A 20,814-nucleotide genomic window follows, 5' to 3' on the forward strand; every position below is an offset into this window, starting at 1 on the left:
AGGCCACGTCATGTTTTCCCTGAATTCCACGTCATGTTTTCCCTGAAGGCCACGTCATGTTTTTCCCTGAAGGCCACGTCATGTTTTTCCCTGAAGGCTACGTCATGTTTTTCCCTGAAGGCCACGTCATGTTTTTCCCTGAAGGCCACGTCATGTTTTCCCTGAAGGCCACGTCATGTTTTTCCCTGAAGGCCACGTCATGTTTTTCCCTGAAGGCCACGTCATGTTTTTCCCTGAAGGCCACGTCGTGTTTTCCCTGAAGGCCACGTCATGTTTTTCCCTGAAGGCCACGTCATGTTTTCCCTGAAGGCCACGTCATGTTTTTCCCTGAAGGCCACGTCATGTTTTTCCCTGAAGGCCACGTCATGTTTTTCCCTGAAGGCCACGTCATGTTTTTCCCTGAAGGCCACGTCATGTTTTTCCCTGAAGGCCACGTCATGTTTTTCCCTGAAGGCCACGTCGTGTTTTCCCTGAAGGCCACGTCACGTTTTTCCCTGAAGGCCACGTCATGTTTTTCCCTGAAGGCCACGTCTTGTTTTTCTGTGAAGGCCACCTCATGTTTTCCCTGAAGGCCACGTCATGTTTTCCCTGAATTCCACGTCATGTTTTCCCTGAAGGCCACGTCATGTTTTTCCCTGAAGGCCACGTCATGTTTTTCCCTGAAGGCTACGTCATGTTTTTCCCTGAAGGCCACGTCATGTTTTTCCCTGAAGGCCACGTCATGTTTTTCCCTGAAGGCCACGTCATGTTTTTCCCTGAAGGCCACGTCGTGTTTTCCCTGAAGGCCACGTCACGTTTTTCCCTGAAGGCCACGTCATGTTTTTCCCTGAAGGACACGTCTTGTTTTTCTGTGAAGGCCACCTCATGTTTTCCCTGAAGGCCACGTCATGTTTTCCCTGAATTCCACGTCATGTTTTCCCTGAAGGCCACGTCATGTTTTTCCCTGAAGGCCACGTCATGTTTTTCCCTGAAGGCTACGTCATGTTTTTCCCTGAAGGCCACGTCATGTTTTTCCCTGAAGGCCACGTCATGTTTTCCCTGAAGGCCACGTCATGTTTTTCCCTGAAGGCCACGTCATGTTTTTCCCTGAAGGCCACGTCATGTTTTTCATTGAAGGCCACGTCGTGTTTTCCCTGAAGGCCACGTCACGTTTTTCCCTGAAGGCCACGTTATGTTTTTCCCTGAAGGCCACGTCATGTTTTCCCTGAAGACCACGTCATGTTTTTCCCTGAAGGCCACGTCATGTTTTTCCCTGAAGGCTACGTCATGTTTTTCCCTGAAGGCTACGTCATGTTTTTCCCTGAAGGCCACGTCATGTTTTTCCCTGAAGGCCACGTCATGTTTTCCCTGAAGGCCACGTCATGTTTTTCCCTGAAGGCCACGTCATGTTTTTCCCTGAAGGCCTCGTCATGTTTTTTACTGAAGGCCACGTCGTGTTTTCCCTGAAGGCCACGTCACGTTTTTCCCTGAAGGCCACGTCATGTTTTTCCCTGAAGGCCACGTCATGTTTTACCTGAAGACCACGTCATGTTTTTCCCTGAAGGCCACGTCATGTTTTTCCCTGAAGGCCACGTCATGTTTTTCCCTGAATTCCACGTCATGTTTTCCCTGAAGGCCACGTCATGTTTTTCCCTGAAGGCCACGTCATGTTTTTCCCTGAAGGCCACGTCATGTTTTTCCCTGAAGGCCACGTCATGTTTTTTCCCTGAAGGCCACGTCATGTTTTCCCTGAAGGCCAAGTCATGTTTTTCCCTGAAGGCCACGTCATGTTTTTCCCTGAAGGCCACGTCATGTTTTTCCCTGAAGGCCACGTCGTGTTTTCCCTGAAGGCCACGTCACGTTTTTCCCTGAAGGCCACGTCATGTTTTTCCCTGAAGGCCACGTCATGTTTTTCCCTGAAGGCCACGTCACGTTTTTCCCTGAAGGCCACGTCATGTTTTTCCCTGAAGGCCACGTCATGTTTTTCCCTGAAGGCCACGTCATGTTTTGCTCTGCGTCCGTCACTCATTTTTTTTCTGATCGTCAGCGTTCCGTTTCGATGTGCATGTGCCGCTCTCTTGAAGGCACTGTTCTGATTGGGTGTGCGCCTGAAATTTATTTCCTGGTTGGCACTGTTTTGTTTCGCTCAAGTTGCGCAACTCTGGGTCTGCGTGTGGCACTCTCTCTCTCTCCCTCCTGGTGGCACTATTCTGTTTTGGTCTGACCTACCAATACTAACTCAATTTTGGGGATGTTTTCAGAGTCCGCCTACTCAGTCCGTCATGTTTTTTTTACTTTTATATATATATATATATATATATATATATATATATATATATATATATATATATATATATATATATATATATATATATATATATATATATATATATATATATATATATATATATATATATATATATATATATATATATATAAAGTGGGTGATGAAGTGGGTGTAGTTTTAATGGTACATAGTGTGATGATCTGAATTTCCTCCAGCAGTGCAGTGGATAGCAATCTGTTATATATTTTTTCCTTTTTATTTTCTAAACATTTGCTTTGAGTTAAAAGTGATAACAGTCATCAATATGACTAGAACATGTGAAAATTATCCATAATAGTTTATCTTACGTTTGCGGTTTATTGACAACTAAATTACAATAGTGAAGTATCTAGATGAAATTTTAAGAAAATTTGCTGGAAATACTTTTTCTGTTAACTAGACGACCAAGACAAGGTGTGAGCGCCACCAGTAATCTATACTTCTTCGTTGAATGGATTACCTGATTGGTAGAGCAAGAGGAAAACTTCCATACCTACCGCCGTCTGCTTTTTCACTTGATAACAGCATATCACTGCAGAGACAGTACAATGGGTGACTGATAAAGGAGACTTAACAGTGAAAATCTCACATAGTTTTTTCCCATGTGTTTGGTGGGTGTCCCGCTTCCCGTTGGTGCGACAGAACTTTTTATCGCCTTCACCATATTTTTATTTTTTCCCAGTTGTGGTATGGTATAATCAGTTGTTCTTTATGGACGGAGGACAAGCTATCCTAACCTAAGCTAAATAATGAAACCGTACGTGAAAAATCCATATTACATTTGCGAGGATGTGTTGTCTTCATTCCCATGCCATGGAGGGAGCAGAGATACTCTCTTACGAGTGTTACTCTTGTAGTGGGAACATAATTGTGTTCTCCACGAAGAACAATAAGATTGTTTATCTGACTCTGGATGCTGCGAGCAAACCGGTGTCTCATCGTGACGCCTTGCTACTTCCCTTGACTCCAGAGGCTGAATTAGATTTTGTAGAAGACGAAATGGAAACTAACGATGATGCCAACTGGTGGAGATGGAACGTTCTCTATATCATAAGAACTCTTGAAGAAACACTGGAGCTGAAGATTATACCCAGTGTGAGTTGAGGGACCTTGTTAGAGATCCAGTACTCTTTGAAGAGAATGAGATGAATGACAAAATTAAAGTCCTAGCACTCTCTGAAGAGTAAACAAGACTTTTTTTCCTCGAGACTCATTCAGAACCACTTGAGAAGAACGTTTGTATATTAATTAAGTGTAGGAATTAAAACCATGAAAGAGCTTCAAATGGATATCTGGAAATCTTTTGGTTAACTGCAAGTTTCCTACACACAAAGATGGACTCCAGAATCTATACGATGCACACAAAGAAATGAGATGTCAGCATGTCCTCGAAAATACATTTTCTGACTTCGCATCTTTATTTCTTTCCTAAACATCTGTGAGTGAGGAGTAGGAGGCAAGCTTTCTTCAAGACATTCAAGGCTGCCAACGAGGTTCCTGGAATGAAAGTATGATGACAGACTACCGTTGGATGCTGTGCCGCCACTATCCAGACTAAGATAACAAGAGAAAATCGTCCTCTCAATGGTTTTATGCTTTTGCATATTGTTTTTTTAATGTTTTCTCTAGGCATTTAACAAGTATATGATGTGCTTTATAGCATTAAATTATGAAAATTTATTACGACTTAAGCCCTGCTAAAATAAAAGAAATAAAAAAAGTTATATTTCGAAAACAAAAACTGTTTTGAAAAAATAAGAACACATTTAGAATTAACGTTGAAAACTGGTTTAGAAAAAATCTTCTTAAATCTTTTTAGAGAAAATAAAATTTAACTTAATTGGGTAGTGTATTTATAGCTTCATTATTCATTAATTTATTTTTGGTTAGAGTCTGAGAATATTCGTTAAATATCTTAGTATGCACTTACAGATGCTACACAAATGGGTAATGCAATGTGATTAACAATAATCGTTATTCATTTGTCAACAAGGCAGTTTATGTGACACAGTCGATTATTACCAGTACTCTGTTGATTCTCCTTCCCCAAAACCTTCTACCTATAAAAGTACAGATATTTCTACTCACAGCTAAGACTACCTCTTCTAATGCTACAGCAGTATTATGAGAACAAAACGAGGATTAAACTACAAGCTCTACGTTTTCTCCTGACACTTAAACGTTAAACTTTACCCTAATACTACACTAATAACTAAGATACTAATGAACTCGGTCCTTCGGCATGTCATCAATGCTCCATCATCTTCCTCACCATTTCCATGACTTTCTTCCTTTACACTATCTTCTGGAGTGTCTATGGTTAAAAAGCTGTGCCGTATCTTTGATATCTACAAGAGAAGGGGAGCAGCTGCACATTCACATCTAGGAGATAAGCAGGGTTGATCGCTGCTGCAGCTGCCGTGGATCAATTTCAGGAGCTCTTGTGGTGTAGCTCGAGCATCTTGAAGGGGAGAGTCTTGGCAGGCTCGTACTTCGCCCTCCCAAACTTCACTGGATTTAGGTCAGGAGGCAGCCCATCCAGAGCTTCCTTACATATGCATGCCTGAAAATAAGCCCTCATTGAGTTTTCAGTGTATGCCTAAGCAGTCGGAGATAAATTTGCAAATATTTGACAAGAGAAGAGAACCTTTCTCATTCTTCCATTGATAGTTAAACTTTGTAGCGGATATATACCATTGTTTCTGCAGCCTCACCATTCTGACTACAACAATCTGCAATGAATGCTGTTAACTACCGAATAACATTTTCTCATGTCTGTTGAGGGAAGGGGGTCTCCTAGACTTGTCAGCTCATTTCCTGCTTCGAGAACCTTTAATTTTATTTATGCCTCAGTAACTTGCAACTGTTGAACTACTGTGACACTGCTTTCTCGTCCTTGACTCGTGAGCTCCACTAAAACTGTTGTAGTCAGCTAACTCTCTGTCTACTAATGAAATAACATCACAAATGCATCATTATTGTCACTGATAACTTTTATACTCTGACATCTGAGAGCTGTCACTGTTATCATCCACTGATGAATGATTACATCAGTTTCACCATCTATGGCCCTTAAGTCCTTCCTCTGAATTACTAACCCACTGCATATCTCTACAGGTATATATGATGCCCCATTAAGCACCAGATTGCTAGGGTTGTTTAATTACTCCTTTGTAGTCAGAAGTTCATCACATACCATGCCAATCAGCTTTTTTTGTTTTGTGAAAGCACAACTTGTTGTGGAAGAAGATAGGAACTCAACTGCAGCTGATGCACTTTAGAAACCTTAATAGCATCATCACATCTAGTACCACTTTTAGATAATGCACTCTGTGTAACTCTCAAATATTACCCGCACCCTCTTTTAATTTTGCTGGTAAAACAAAATCACAAAATTCGCAAGTAGGTCTTTACACTGCCCTTACTTGGCCAATGAACTTCCCAAAGAATGGCATGGGACTGCCCAGCTGCACGGGCTGCCTGCTGCTTTTAAAGTTTTTTCTTTATTATTGACTTGGATTTAGCAAGTGGCACATCTTTGTTTTTCTCGTCAAGCATCAATGATGGAACCGATACCGTCACATAGCTCATTATGTTCTATGCATTAACATCACGAGAGTTGATGAGATATACTTGAAGCAGAGAAAACAATAATATGTTATCAAAATGCTTCTTGTAGTCTTGATAAGACATTTTTCTAATATTCTTTACCTTCAACATTCATACTCCTCATTTCATTTCCAAATATTTGATTTATCACTACTGATTTCTTCTAAAAGGTTACCGAGTATATACTCATTATTACGTTTGGTGTTACCATCAGTTTGTTTTGTTCTCCCGACAATGAATCTCTCTGACAACAGTCACGGTAACTAACATCTGTTACTTCAGATCCCTGACTCACCTTGTAGTCTTACACGAGCTTAGTCTGCCCATTCATCCTTGAGCTCACTACAGACTTTAAGAACTCATGAATCTCTGCAGGACAGCTCACCTCCTCGTCCTGCACTTCTACAAAAATTCGCTGTTTGCCACCTGGACGGATAACATGCGTCGTGTTCCGGTGAGAGCATCTCTCTACATTACTGACATTGCAGTTTAAAGCTAAATAAATTTAACCTCATAATGGTGCTTTTTTTTTGTTTGTTTGTTAGTGTTGGAGGGTTACGTTTTTTTGTTAGCTTTTATTTTCCTCGTCAAATGCGCCGTTGCATATGTGCTCTTTGTGTATATGAAGAACACAGGTTTCGTGGCATTTGATGGTAATGGTTTGATTTTAATTCCAACGATTAAATAATTCGTCGAGTGTAGCCTCGTGTGTGTTGACTGGCAGCAATAATTGTTCAGATATAATCAGATTTTCTGATGGATTACTTCACTTCCAGAAGCATTCAGAAGTCATCGTTCACTATTTTTAAGGGAGAAATTCATGTATCTATCATAAAAAAAAATAATAATAATAAGCTCCTTAATATCTTGCTCTACTTTTCATCTGAACTGAATAATAATATACGAATGATAATTACTTCATTAAAAACAAAAAGCCGAGATTTCAAACAATATATCTGCTTCATTTACATAAGCAGAGTTCAACTGGTAGCCATGTTGCATACTCACGTATTGACTCATCACATTATGATTAAACATGAGCAATTGAGCTTTTCGTTCTGAAAAAAAAAACACAGAAATGTGAAATTTACCCACTTAACAGTCATGTCGATATACTTGTTTTGGTTATTTAACAGGTGATCGGTGACTGCCTTGGCAGCCAGTCTCAGTATTTTCAAATTCCATGATAAGCCCCCAAAAAATAATAATCTGGGACTAATAATTAATGCTGTATTGATTTCGCGGTCAGACATCACCTGGCTGGCGTGTTGCGTGGGGGAGGGTTTTACTGTGTAAGTCTTTGTTGAGTGTTTTGTGCGTGTACTCACCTAGTTTTCACCTAGTTGTGGTTGCAGGGGTCGAGTCATAGCTCCTGGCCCCGCCTCTTCCCTCTCCCTGCGCCATGAGCTTTATCATACCTCTTCTTAAAGCTATGTATGGATCCTGCCTCCACTACATCGCTTCCCAAACTATTCCACTTCCTGACTACTCTGTGGCTGAAGAAATGCTTCCTAACATCACTGTGATTAATCTGTGTCTTCAACTTCCAACTGTGTCCCCTTGTTGTTGTGTCCCCTTGTTGCTGTGTCCCATCTCTGGAATATTCTGTCTCTGTCCACCTTGTCAATTCCTCTCAGTATTTTATATGTCGTTATCATGTGTCCCCTATCTCTCCTGTCCCCCAGTGTCGTTAGGTCGATTTCACTTAATCTCTGCTTGTAGGATATACCTCTTAGCTCTGGAACTAGTCTTGTTGCAAACCTTTGCACTTTCTCTAGTTTCTTCACGTGCTTGGCTAGGTGTGGGTTCCAAACTGGTGCCACATACTCCAATATGGACCTAACGTACAGAGTGTACAAGGTTCTGAACGATTCCTTATTAAGATGTCGGAATGCTGTTCTGAGGTTTGCTAGGCGCCCATATGCTGCAGCAGTTATTTGGTTGATGTGAGCCTCAGGAGATGTACCTGGTACTATAATCACCCCAAGATCTTTTTCCTTGAGTGAGGTTCGTAGTCTCTGGCCTACTAGACTGTACTCCGTCGGCGGTCCTTTTTGCCCTTCCCCAATCTTCCTGACTTTGCATTTGGTGGGGTTGAACTCCAGGAGCCAATTGCTGGACCAGGCCTGCAGCCTGTCCAAATCCCTTTGTAGTTCTGCTTGGTCCTCGTCCAATTGAATTCTTCTCATCAGCCTCACATAATCTGCAAACAGGGACACTTCGGAGTCTATTCCTTCCGTCATGTCGTTCACAAATACCAGAAACAGCACCGGTCCTAGGACTGACCTTTCTGGAACCCCAGGCGTCACAGGCACCCACTCGGACACCTCGCCACATACCATGACTCGCTGCTATCTTCCTGCCAGGTATTCCTTGTGTGTACTCACCTAGTTGTACTCACCTAGTTGAGGTTGCGGGGGTCGAGTCCGAGCTCCTGGCCCCGCCTCTTCACTGATCTCTACTAGGTCACTCTCCCTGAGCCGTCAGCTTTATCATACCTCTGCTTAAAGCTATGTATGGATCCTGCCTCCACTACATCGCTTCCCAAACTATTCCACTTACTGACTACTCTGTGGCTGAAGAAATACTTCCTAACATCCCTGTGATTCATCTGTGTCTTCAGCTTCCAACTGTGTCCCCTTGTTACTGTGTCCAATCTCTGGAACATCCTGTCTTTGTCCACCTTGTCAATTCCTCTCAGTATTTTGTATGTCGTTATCATGTCCCCCCTATCTCTCCTGTCCTCCAGTGTCGTCAGGTTGATTTCCCTTAACCTCTCCTCGTAGGACATACCTCTTAGCTCTGGGACTAGTCTTGTTGCAAACCTTTGCACTTTCTCTAGTTTCTTCACGTGCTTGGCTAGGTGTGGGTTCCAAACTGGTGCCGCATACTCCAATATGGGCCTAACGTACACGGTGTACAGGGTCCTGAATGATTCCTTATTAAGATGTCGGAATGCTGTTCTGAGGTTTGCTAGGCGCCCATATGCTGCAGCAGTTATTTGGTTGATGTGCGCTTCAGGAGATGTGCCTGGTGTTATACTCACCCCAAAATCTTTTTCCTTGAATGAGGTTTGTAGTCTCTGACCCCCTAGACTGTACTCCGTCTGCGGCCTTCTTTGCCCTTCCCCAATCTTCATGACTTTGCACTTGGTGGGATTGAACTCCAGGAGCCAATTGCTGGACCAGGTCTGCAGCCTGTCCAGATCCCTTTGTAGTTCTGCCTGGTCATCGATCGAGTGAATTCTTCTCATCAACTTCACGTCATCTGCAAACAGGGACACCTCAGAGTCTATTCCTTCCGTCATGTCGTTCACAAATACCAGAAACAGCACTGGTCCTAGGACTGACCCCTGCGGGACCCCGCTGGTCACAGGTGCCCACTCTGACACCTCGCCACGTACCATGACTCGCTGCTGTCTTCCTGACAAGTATTCCCTGATCCATTGTAGTGCCTTCCCTGTTATCCCTGCTTGGTCCTCCAGTTTTTGCACCAATCTCTTGGGTGGAACTGTGTCAATGTGTGTATGTGTGTGTGAGTGTGTGTGTGTGTGTGTGTGTGTGTGTGTGTGTGCGTGTATGTGTGTGTGCGTGTGTGTGTGCGTGTGTGCGTGTGTGTGTGTGTGTGTGTGTGTGTGTGTGTGTATGTGTGTGTGTGTGTGTGTGTGTGTGTGTGTGTGTGTGTGTGTGTGTGTGTGTGTGTGTGTGTGTGTGTGTGTGTGTGTGTGTGTGTGTGTGTGTGTGACTGAATATACATGCATCCCAATACACGTGCGTGAGTGAACGCGTGCGTGAGTGAAGGCGTGCGTGAGTGAACGTGTGCGTGAGCCAGTACTTGTGATTATCGCCTCAACATTTACCAACGTTACAGAGATTGGAAACCGATCAACATTCTCACACTGCCCCTGCTTGCAACACTCACACACTGCTCCAGACACCTCCACACATTGTCACTGCTTGCAACACTCACACACTGCTCCAGACACCTCCACACATTGTCACTGCTTGCAACACTCACACACACTGCTCCAGACACCTCCCCACACTGGCACTGCTTGCAACTCACACACACTGCTTCCACACATTGCAACACTCACACACACTGCTCCAGACACCTCCACACATTGTCACTGCTTGCAACACTCACACACTGCTCCAGACACCTCCACACATTGTCACTGCTTGCAACACTCACACACACTGCTCCAGACACCTCCACACATTGTCACTGCTTGCAACACTCACACACACTGCTCCAGACACCTCCACACATTGTCACTGCTTGCAACACTCACACACTGCTCCAGACACCTCCACACATTGTCACTGCTTGCAACACTCACACACTGCTCCAGACACCTCCACACATTGTCACTGCTTGCAGCACTCACACACTGCTCCAGACACCTCCACACATTGTCACTGCTTGCAACACTCACACACTGCTCCAGACACCTCCACACATTGTCACTGCTTGCAGCACTCACACACACTGCTCCAGACACCTCCACACATTGTCACTGCTTGCAGCACTCACACACACTGCTCCAGACACCTCCACACATTGTCACTGCTTGCAACACTCACAAACACTGCTCCAGACACCTCCACACATTGTCACTGCTTGCAGCACTCACACACACTGCTCCAGACACCTCCACACATTGTCACTGCTTGCAACAGTCACACACACTGCTCCAGACACCTCCACACATTGTCACTACTTGCAGCACCCACACATTGTCACTGCTTGCAGCACACACACGCTGCTCCAGACACCTCCACACATTGTCACTGCTTGCAACACTCACACACACTGCTCCAGACACCTCCACACATTGTCACTGCTTGCAACACACACACACTGCTCCAGACACCTCCACACATTGTCACTGCTTGCAACACTCACACACACTGCTCTAGACACCTCCACACATTGCTACTGCTTGCAACACTCTCATACACTGCTCCAGACACCTCTACACATTGTCACTGCTTGCAGCACTCACACACACTGATCCAGACACCTCCACACATTGTCACTGCTTGCAACACTCACACACACTGCTCCAGACACCTCCACACATTGTCACTGCTTGCAGCACTCACTCACACTGCTCCAGATACCTCCACAAATTGTCACTGCTTGCAGCGCTCACACACACTGCTCCAGACACCTCCACACATTGTCACTGCTTGCAGCACTCACACACACTGCTCCAGACACCTCCACACATTGTCTCTGCTTGATGCACTCACACACACTGCTCCAGACACCTCCACACATTGTCACTGCTTGCAGCACTCACAAACACTGCTCCAGACACCTCCACACATTGTCACTGCTTGCAACACTCACACACACTGCTCCAGACACCTCCACACATTGTCACTGCTTGCAACACTCACACACACTGCTCCAGACACCTCCACACATTGTCACTGCTTGCAACACTCACACACACTGCTCCAGACACCTCCACACATTGTCACTGCTTGCAGCACTCACACACACTGCTACAGACACCTCCACACATTGTCACTGCTTGCAACACTCACACACACTGCTCCAGACACCTCCACACATTGTCACTGCTTGCAGCACACACACACTGCTCCAGACATCTTCACACATGGTCACTGCTTGCAACACTCACACACACTGCTCCAGACACCTCCACACATTGTCACTGCTTGCAACACACACACACTGCTCCAGACACCTCCACACATTGTCACTGCTTGCAGCACTCACACACATTGCTCCAGACACCTCCACACATTGTCACTGCTTACAGCCCTCACACACACTGCTGCAGACACCTCCAAACATTGTCACTGCTTGCAGCACTCACACACACTGCTCCAGACACCTCCACACATTGTCACTGCTTGCAGCACTCACACACACTGATACAGACACCTCCACACATTGTCACTGCTTGCAGCACTCACACATTGTCACTGCTTGCAGCACCCACACACTGCTCCAGACACCACACATTATCACTGCTTGCAACACTCACACACACTGCTCCAGACACCTCCACACATTGTCACTGCTTGCAGCACCCACACATTGTCACTGCTTGCAGCACCCACACACTGCTCCAGACACCTCCACACATTGTCACTGCTTGCAACACTCACACACACTGCTCCAGACACCTCCACACATTGTCACTGCTTGCAACACACACACACTGCTCCAGACACCTCCACACATTGTCACTGCTTGCAAACTCACACACACTGCTCTAGACACCTCCACACATTGCTACTGCTTGCAACACTCTCATACACTGCTCCAGACACCTCTACACATTGTCACTGCTTGCAGCACTCACACACACTGATCCAGACACATCCACACATTGTCACTGCTTGCAACACTCACACACACTGCTCCAGACACCTCCACACATTGTCACTGCTTGCAGCACTCACTCACACTGCTCCAGATACCTCCACAAATTGTCACTGCTTGCAGCGCTCACACACACAGCTCCAGACACCTCCACACATTGTCACTGCTTGCAGCACTCACACACACTGCTCCAGACACCTCCACACATTGTCTCTGCTTGATGCACTCACACACACTGCTCCAGACACCTCCACACATTGTCACTGCTTGCAGCACTCACAAACACTGCTCCAGACACCTTCACACATTGTCACTGCTTGCAACACTCACACACACTGCTCCAGACACCTCCACACATTGTCACTGCTTGCAACACTCACACACACTGCTCCAGACACCTCCACACATTGTCACTGCTTGCAGCACTCACACACACTGCTCCAGACACCTCCACACATTGTCACTGCTTGCAACACTCACACACTGCTACAGACACCTCCACACATTGTCACTGCTTGCAACACTCACACACACTGCTCCATACACCTCCACACATTGTCACTGCTTGCAGCACTCACACACACTGCTCCAGACACCTCCACACATTGTCACTGCTTGCAGCACTCACACACACTGCTCCAGACACCTCCACACATTATCACTGCTTACTGCACTCACACACACTGCTCTAGACACCTCCACACATTGTCACTGCTTGCAGCACTCACATACACTGCTAAAGACACCTCCACACATTGTCACTGCTTGCAACACTCACACACACTGCTCCAGATACCTCCACACATTGTCACTGCTTGCAGCACTCACACACACTGCTCCAGACACCTCCACACATTGTCACTGCTTGCAACACTCACACACACTGCTCCAGACACCTCCAGACATTGTCACTGCTTGCAACACTCACACACACTGCTCCAGACACCTCCACACATTGTCACTGCTTGCAGCACTCACACACACTGCTCCAGACACTTCCACACAGCACCACCAGTCATAACACTGCACCACCAGTCATAACACTGCACCACCAGTCATAACACTGCACCACCAGTCATAACACTGCACCACTAGTCATAACACTGCACCACCAGTCATAACACTGCACCACCAGTCATAACACTGCACCACCAGTCATAACACTGCACCACCAGTCATAACACTGCACCACCAGTCATAACACTGCACCACCAGTCATAACACTGCACTACCAGTCATAACACTGCACCACCAGTCATAACACTGCACCGCCAGTCATAACACTGCACCACCAGTCATAACACTGCACTACCAGTCATAACACTGCACCACCAGTCATAACACTGCACCACCAGTCATAACACTGCACAACCAGTCATAACACTGCACCACCAGTCATAACACTACACCACCAGTCATAACACAGCACCACCAGTCATAACACAGCACCACCAGTCATAACACAGCACCACCAGTCATAACACAGCACCACCAGTCATAACACAGCACCACCAGTCATAACACAGCACCACCAGTTATAACACAGCACCACTAGTCATAACACAGCACCACCACTCATAACACAGCACCTCCAGTCATAACACAGCACCACCAGCCATAACACAGCATCACTAGTCATAACACAGCACCACCAGTCATAACACGGCATCACTAGTCATAGCACAGAACCACTAGTCATAACACAGCACCACCAGTCATAACACAGCACCACCAGTCATAACACAGCACCACCAGTCATAACACAGCACCACCAGTCATAACACAGCACCACCAGTCATAACACAGCACCACCAGTCATAACACAGCACCACCAGTCATAACACAACACCACCAGTCATAACACAGCACCACCAGTCATAACACAGCACCACCAGTCATAACACAACACCACCAGTCATAACACAGCACCACCAGTCATAACACAGCACCACCAGTCATAACACAGCACCACCAGTCATAACACAGCACCACCAGTCATAACACAGTCATAACACAGCACCACCAGTCATGACACAGCACCACCAGTCATAACACAGCACCACCAGTCATAACACAGCACCACCAGTCATAACACAGCACCACCAGTCATAACACAGCACCACCAGTCATAACACAGCACCACCAGTCATAACACAGCACCACCAGTCATAACACAGCACCACCAGTCATAACACAGCACCACCAGTCATAACACAGCACCACCAGTCATAACACAGCACCACCAGTCATAACACAGCACCACCAGTCATAACACAGCACCACCAGTCATAACACAGCACCACCAGTCATAACACAGCACCACCAGTCATAACACAGCACCACCAGTCATAACACAGCACCACCAGTCATAACACAGCACCACCAGTCATAACACAGCACCACCAGTCATAACACAGCACCACCAGTCATAACACAGCACCACCAGTCATAACACAGCACCACCAGTCATAACACAGCACCACCATTCATAACACAGCACCACCAGTCATAACACAGCACACCAGTCATAACACAGCACCACCAGTCATAACACAGCACCACCAGTCATAACACAGCACCACCAGTCATAACACAGCACCACCAGTCATAACACAGCACCACCAGTCATAACACAGTCATAACACAGCACCACCACAGCACCACCAGTCATAACACAGCACCACCAGTCATAACACAGCACCACCAGTCATAACACAGCACCACCAGTCATAACACAGCACCACCAGTCATAACACAGCACCACCAGTCATAACACAGCACCACCAGTCATAACACAGCACCACCAGTCATAACACAGCACCACCAGTCATAACACAGCACCACCAGTCATAACACAGCACCACCAGTCATAACACAGCACCACCAGTCATAACACAGCACCACCAGTCATAACACAGCACCACCAGTCATAACACAGCACCACCAGTCATAACACAGCACCACCAGTCATAACACAACTCCACCAGTCATAACACAGCACCACCAGTCATAACACAGCAGTACCAGTCATAACACAGCACCACCAGTCATAACACAGCACCACCAGTCATAACACAGCATCACCAGTCATAACGCAGCATCACTAGTCATAACACAGCACCACCAGTCATAACACAGCACCACCAGTCATAACACAGCACCACCAGTCATAACACAGCACCATCAGTCATAACACAGCACCACCAGTCATAACACAGCACCACCAGTCATAACACAGCACCACCAGTCATAACACAGCACCACCAGTCATAACACAGCACCACCAGTCATAACACAGCACCACCAGTCATAACACAGCACCACCAGTCATAACACAGCACCACCAGTCATAAGACAGCACCACCAGTCACACAGCACCACCAGTCATAACACAGCACCACCAGTCATAACACAGCACCACCAGTCATAACACAGCACCACCAGTCATAACACAGCACCACCAGTCATAACACAGCACCACCAGTCATAACACAGCACCATCAGTCATAACACAGCACCACCAGTCATAACACAGCACCACCAGTCATAACACAGCACCACCAGTCATAACACAGCACCACCAGTCATAACACAGCACCACCAGTCATAACACAGCACCACCACTCATAACACAGTCATAACACAGCACCACCAGTCATGACACAGCACCACCAGTCATAACACAGCACCACCAGTCATAACACAGCACCACCAGTCATAACACAGCACCACCAGTCATAACACAGCACCACCCGTCAGAACACAGCACCTACAGATATAACACAGCACCACCAGTCATAACACAGCACCACCAGTCATAACACAGCACCACCAGTCATAACACAGCACCACCAGTCACCACCAGTCATAACACAGCACCACCAGTCATAACACAGCACCACCAGTCATAACACAGCACCACCAGTCATAACACAGCACCCCCAGTCATAACACAGCACCACCAGTCATAACACAGCACCACCCAGTCATAACACAGCACCACCAGTCATAACACAGCACCACCAGTCATAACACAGCACCACCAGTCATAACACAGCACCACCAGTCATAACACAGCACCACCAGTCATAACACAGCACCACCAGTCATAACACAGCACCACCAGTCATAACACAGCACCACCAGTCATAACACAGCACCACCAGTCATAACACAGCACCACCAGTCATAACACAGCACCACCAGTCATAACACAGCACCACCAGTCATAACACAGCACCACCAGTCATAACACAGCACCACCAGTCATAACACAGCACCACCAGTCATAACACAGCACCACCAGTCATAACACAGCACCACCGGTCATAACACAGCACCTCCAGTCATAACACAGCACCACCAGTCATAACACAGCACCACCAGTCATAACACAGCACCATCAGTCATAACACAGCACCACCATTCATAACACAGCACCACCAGTCATAACACAGCACCACCAGTCATTACACAGTCATAACACACACCACCAGTCATAACACAGCACCACATAACACAGTCATAACACAGCACCACCAGTCATAACACAGCACACACATAACAGTCATAATAACACAGCACAACCAGTCATAACGCAGCATCACTAGTCATAACACAGCACCACCAGTCATAACACAGCACCACCAGTCATAACACAGCACCACCAGTCATAACACAGCACCACCAGTCATAACACAGCACCACCAGTCATAACACAGCACCACCAGTCATAACACAGCACCACCAGTCATAACACAGCACAACCAGTCATAACGCAGCATCACTAGTCATAACACAGCACCACCAGTCATAACACAGCACCACCAGTCATAACACAGCACCACCAGTCATAACACAGCACCACCAGTCATAATAGCACCACCAGTCATAACACAGCACCACCAGTCATAACACAGCACCACCAGTCATAACACAGCACCACCAGTCATAACACAGCACCACCAGTCATAACACAGCACCACCAGTCATAACACAGCACCACCAGTCATAACACAGCACCACCAGTCATAACACAGCACCACCAGTCATAACACAGCACCACCAGTCATAACACTGCACCACCAGTCAGAACACAGCACCACCAGTCATAACCACACCATCAGTCATAACACAGCACCACCAGTCATAACACAGCACCACCAGTCATAACACAGCACCACCAGTCATAACACTGCACCACCAGTCATAACACAGCACCACCAGTCATAACACAGCACCACCAGTCATAACACAGCACCACCAGTCATAACACTGCACCACCAGTCATAACACAGCACCACCAGTCATAACACAGCACCACCAGTCATAACACAGCACCACCAGTCATAACACAGCACCACCAGTCATAACACAGCACCACCAGTCATAACACAGCACCACCAGTCATAACACAGCACCATCAGTCATAACACAACACCATCAGTCATAACACGACACCACCAGTCATAACACAGCACCACCAGTCATAACACAGCACCACCAGTCATAACACAGCACCACCAGTCATAACACAGCACCACCAGTCATAACACAGCACCACCAGTCATAACACAGCACCACCAGTCATAACACTGCACCACCAGTCATAACACAGCACCACCAGTCATAACACAGCACCACCAGTCATAACACAGCACCACCAGTCATAACACAGCACCACCAGTCATAACACAGCACCACCAGTCATAACACAGCACCACCAGTCATAACACAGCACCACCAGTCATAACACAGCACCACCAGTCATAACACAGCACCACCAGTCATAACACAGCACCACCAGTCATAACACAGCACCACCAGTCATAACACAGCACCACCAGTCATAACACAGCACCACCAGTCATAACGCAGCATCACTAGTCATAACACAGCACCACCAGTCATAACACAGCACCACCAGTCATAACACAGCACCACCAGTCATAATACAGCACCACCAGTCATAACGCAGCATCACTAGTCATAACACAGCACCACCAGTCATAACACAGCACCACCAGTCATAACACAGGACCACCAGTCATAATACAGCACCACCAGTCATAACACAGCACCACCAGTCGTAATACAGCACCACCAGTCATAACACAGCACCACCAGTCATAACACTGCACCACCAGTCATAACACAGCACCACCAGTCATAACACAGCACCACCAGTCATAACACAGCACCACCAGTCATAACACAGCACCACCAGTCATAACACAGCACCACCAGTCATAACACAGCACCACCAGTCATAACACAGCACCACCAGTCATAACACAGCACCACCAGTCATAACACAGCACCACCAGTCATAACACAGCACCACCAGTCATAACACAGCACCACCAGTCATAACACAGCACCACCAGTCATAACACAGCACCACCAGTCATAACACAGCACCACCAGTCATAACACAGCACCACCAGTCATAACACAGCACCACCAGTCATAACACAGCACCACCAGTCATAACACAGCACCACCAGTCATAACACAGCACCACCAGTCATAACACAGCACCACCAGTCATAACACAGCACCACCAGTCATAACACAGCACCACCAGTCATAACACAGCACCACCACTTGAACTTATTATTCCAGTTGTAAATATTTGTATTCAAGTTTATTGACATATTCCTTCAAAAGCGTATGACGCGGGTATAATGCAAGTATAACTCGGTTATAATGAGGGTATAATACGGGTATAATGCGGGTATAACGCTGGTATAATACAAGTATGACTCGGTTATAATGAGGGTATAAGGCGGGTATAATGCGGGTGTAACGTGGGTATAATGCAAGTACAACTCGGTTATAATGAGGGTATAATGCGGGTATAATGCGGGTATTACGCGGGTATAATGCAAGTATAACTCGGTTATAATGAGGGTATAACGAGGGTATAATGCGGGTATAAAGCGGGTGTAACGCGGGTATAATGCAAGTATAACTCGGTTATAGTGAGGGTATAACGCGGGTATAATGCGGGTATAATGCGGGTGTAACGCGGGTATAATGCAAGTATAACTCGGTTATAATGAGGGTATAACGCGGGTATGATGCGGGTATAATGCGGGTGTAACGCGGGTATGATGCAAGTATAACTCGGTTATAATGAGGGTATAACGCGGGTATAATGCGGGTATAATGCGGGTGTAACGCGGGTATAATGCAAGTATAACTCGGTTATAATGAGTGTATAACGCGGGTATGATGCGGGTATAATGCGGGTGTAACGCGGGTATGATGCAAGTATAACTCGGTTATAATGAGGGTATAACGCGGGTATAATGCGGGTATAATGCGGGTGTAACGCGGGTATAATGCAAGTATAACTCGGTTATAATGAGTGTATAACGCGGGTATGATGCGGGTATAATGCGGGTGTAACGCGGGTATGATGCAAGTATAACTCGGCTATAATGAGGGTATAACGCGGGTATAATGCGGGTATAACGCCTGCTATGTATCACTCGGAGAGGCGCTGGCTTCTCTGACCGCGACCTAATTTTGTGTTTTACAGGTTAATGAATTTTAACCGCTGCCTCAGTTTGTCTACTACGGGCTTGAGAATTTCGAGTTAATTCTCAAAGTTTTTTTCTCTGTGATTCCTCCAATGTTGGTCAAGCTTCTCTTTCCCCGTTTTTAGCACATGACATTTGTTCTTATTTGACCCTCTCGTCCAGTTATCGCGCTAAGAAGCGAGCCCAGAACTTCTTCTAACTTCACTCTTCCTTAAATTGAACACATCGACTCCAGGCTGAGGGACTGATTACCTTCCACCTTTCTCTGCATTGGACTGAAAAAAAACCACTGCGTGGCGAAACGTTTTCAGAATAAAGATACCAAAACGTTGCACAAGTCTCATTTATCAACTTGTCGGTATGGTAAACCGTTTGTTCACATCCCTTGATTCGTTATAGCAACAAAGCAGCAGAGGTGCCAAGACAGATCCTTATGGCACTCCACTACCCCTGGATCCTCCTTTCGTGGTGGAGAGAAGCAGCCTCTCGCCGGTCTTCTTATTCTCTCAGTTAAGTAACTTTGCCTTGTCATTCGTTTTAATGTTCCGATATGTAATATTCCATCAGATGGTTGACCAAAAGTCAGGTGAATGATCTCCAGTTACGTCATCGCATGGTAGGTTAGGCTAGGATTTGTTATATCTTAGGATTATTTATATTATCTAAGGATAGGTTAGGCGAGGTTATCTTAAGTTAGGCAAGATAAGGTAAGGTTAAATTAAGTTAGGTTACGTTAATCCAAATTATTACTGATTTTTTTCGCGTCAGCAAAATGCTCGAAAAATATTTTCAGAATAATTTTCTTTGATGTTTTACAAGGTACAACAATTAAAAAAAATACTGCAGTGGCTTATTTAGAATATTTTTGCCTTGCAATTAGGCGGACCATTTGCATAGTTCTCATCCCTTAGGACCATTTCCACTCTCGGTGACTTGGTGAACAATATCTTAAATGGTTTAACAAATTCCGTCACCAAGTTCCTCAGC

The 20,814-nt window shown here is 46.0% G+C and overlaps 1 protein-coding gene across 1 annotated transcript in view; it reads left to right on the top strand.

Moving 5' to 3' along the window:
• The window catches only part of LOC128686269 (uncharacterized), a 632,744-nt gene that overhangs the window by 187,725 nt on the left and 424,205 nt on the right, over nt 1–20,814 (top strand). The window lies entirely within an intron of this gene.

This window comes from Cherax quadricarinatus, chromosome 17, assembly GCF_038502225.1.
Source record: "Cherax quadricarinatus isolate ZL_2023a chromosome 17, ASM3850222v1, whole genome shotgun sequence".
Lineage (NCBI taxonomy): Eukaryota > Metazoa > Arthropoda > Malacostraca > Decapoda > Parastacidae > Cherax > Cherax quadricarinatus.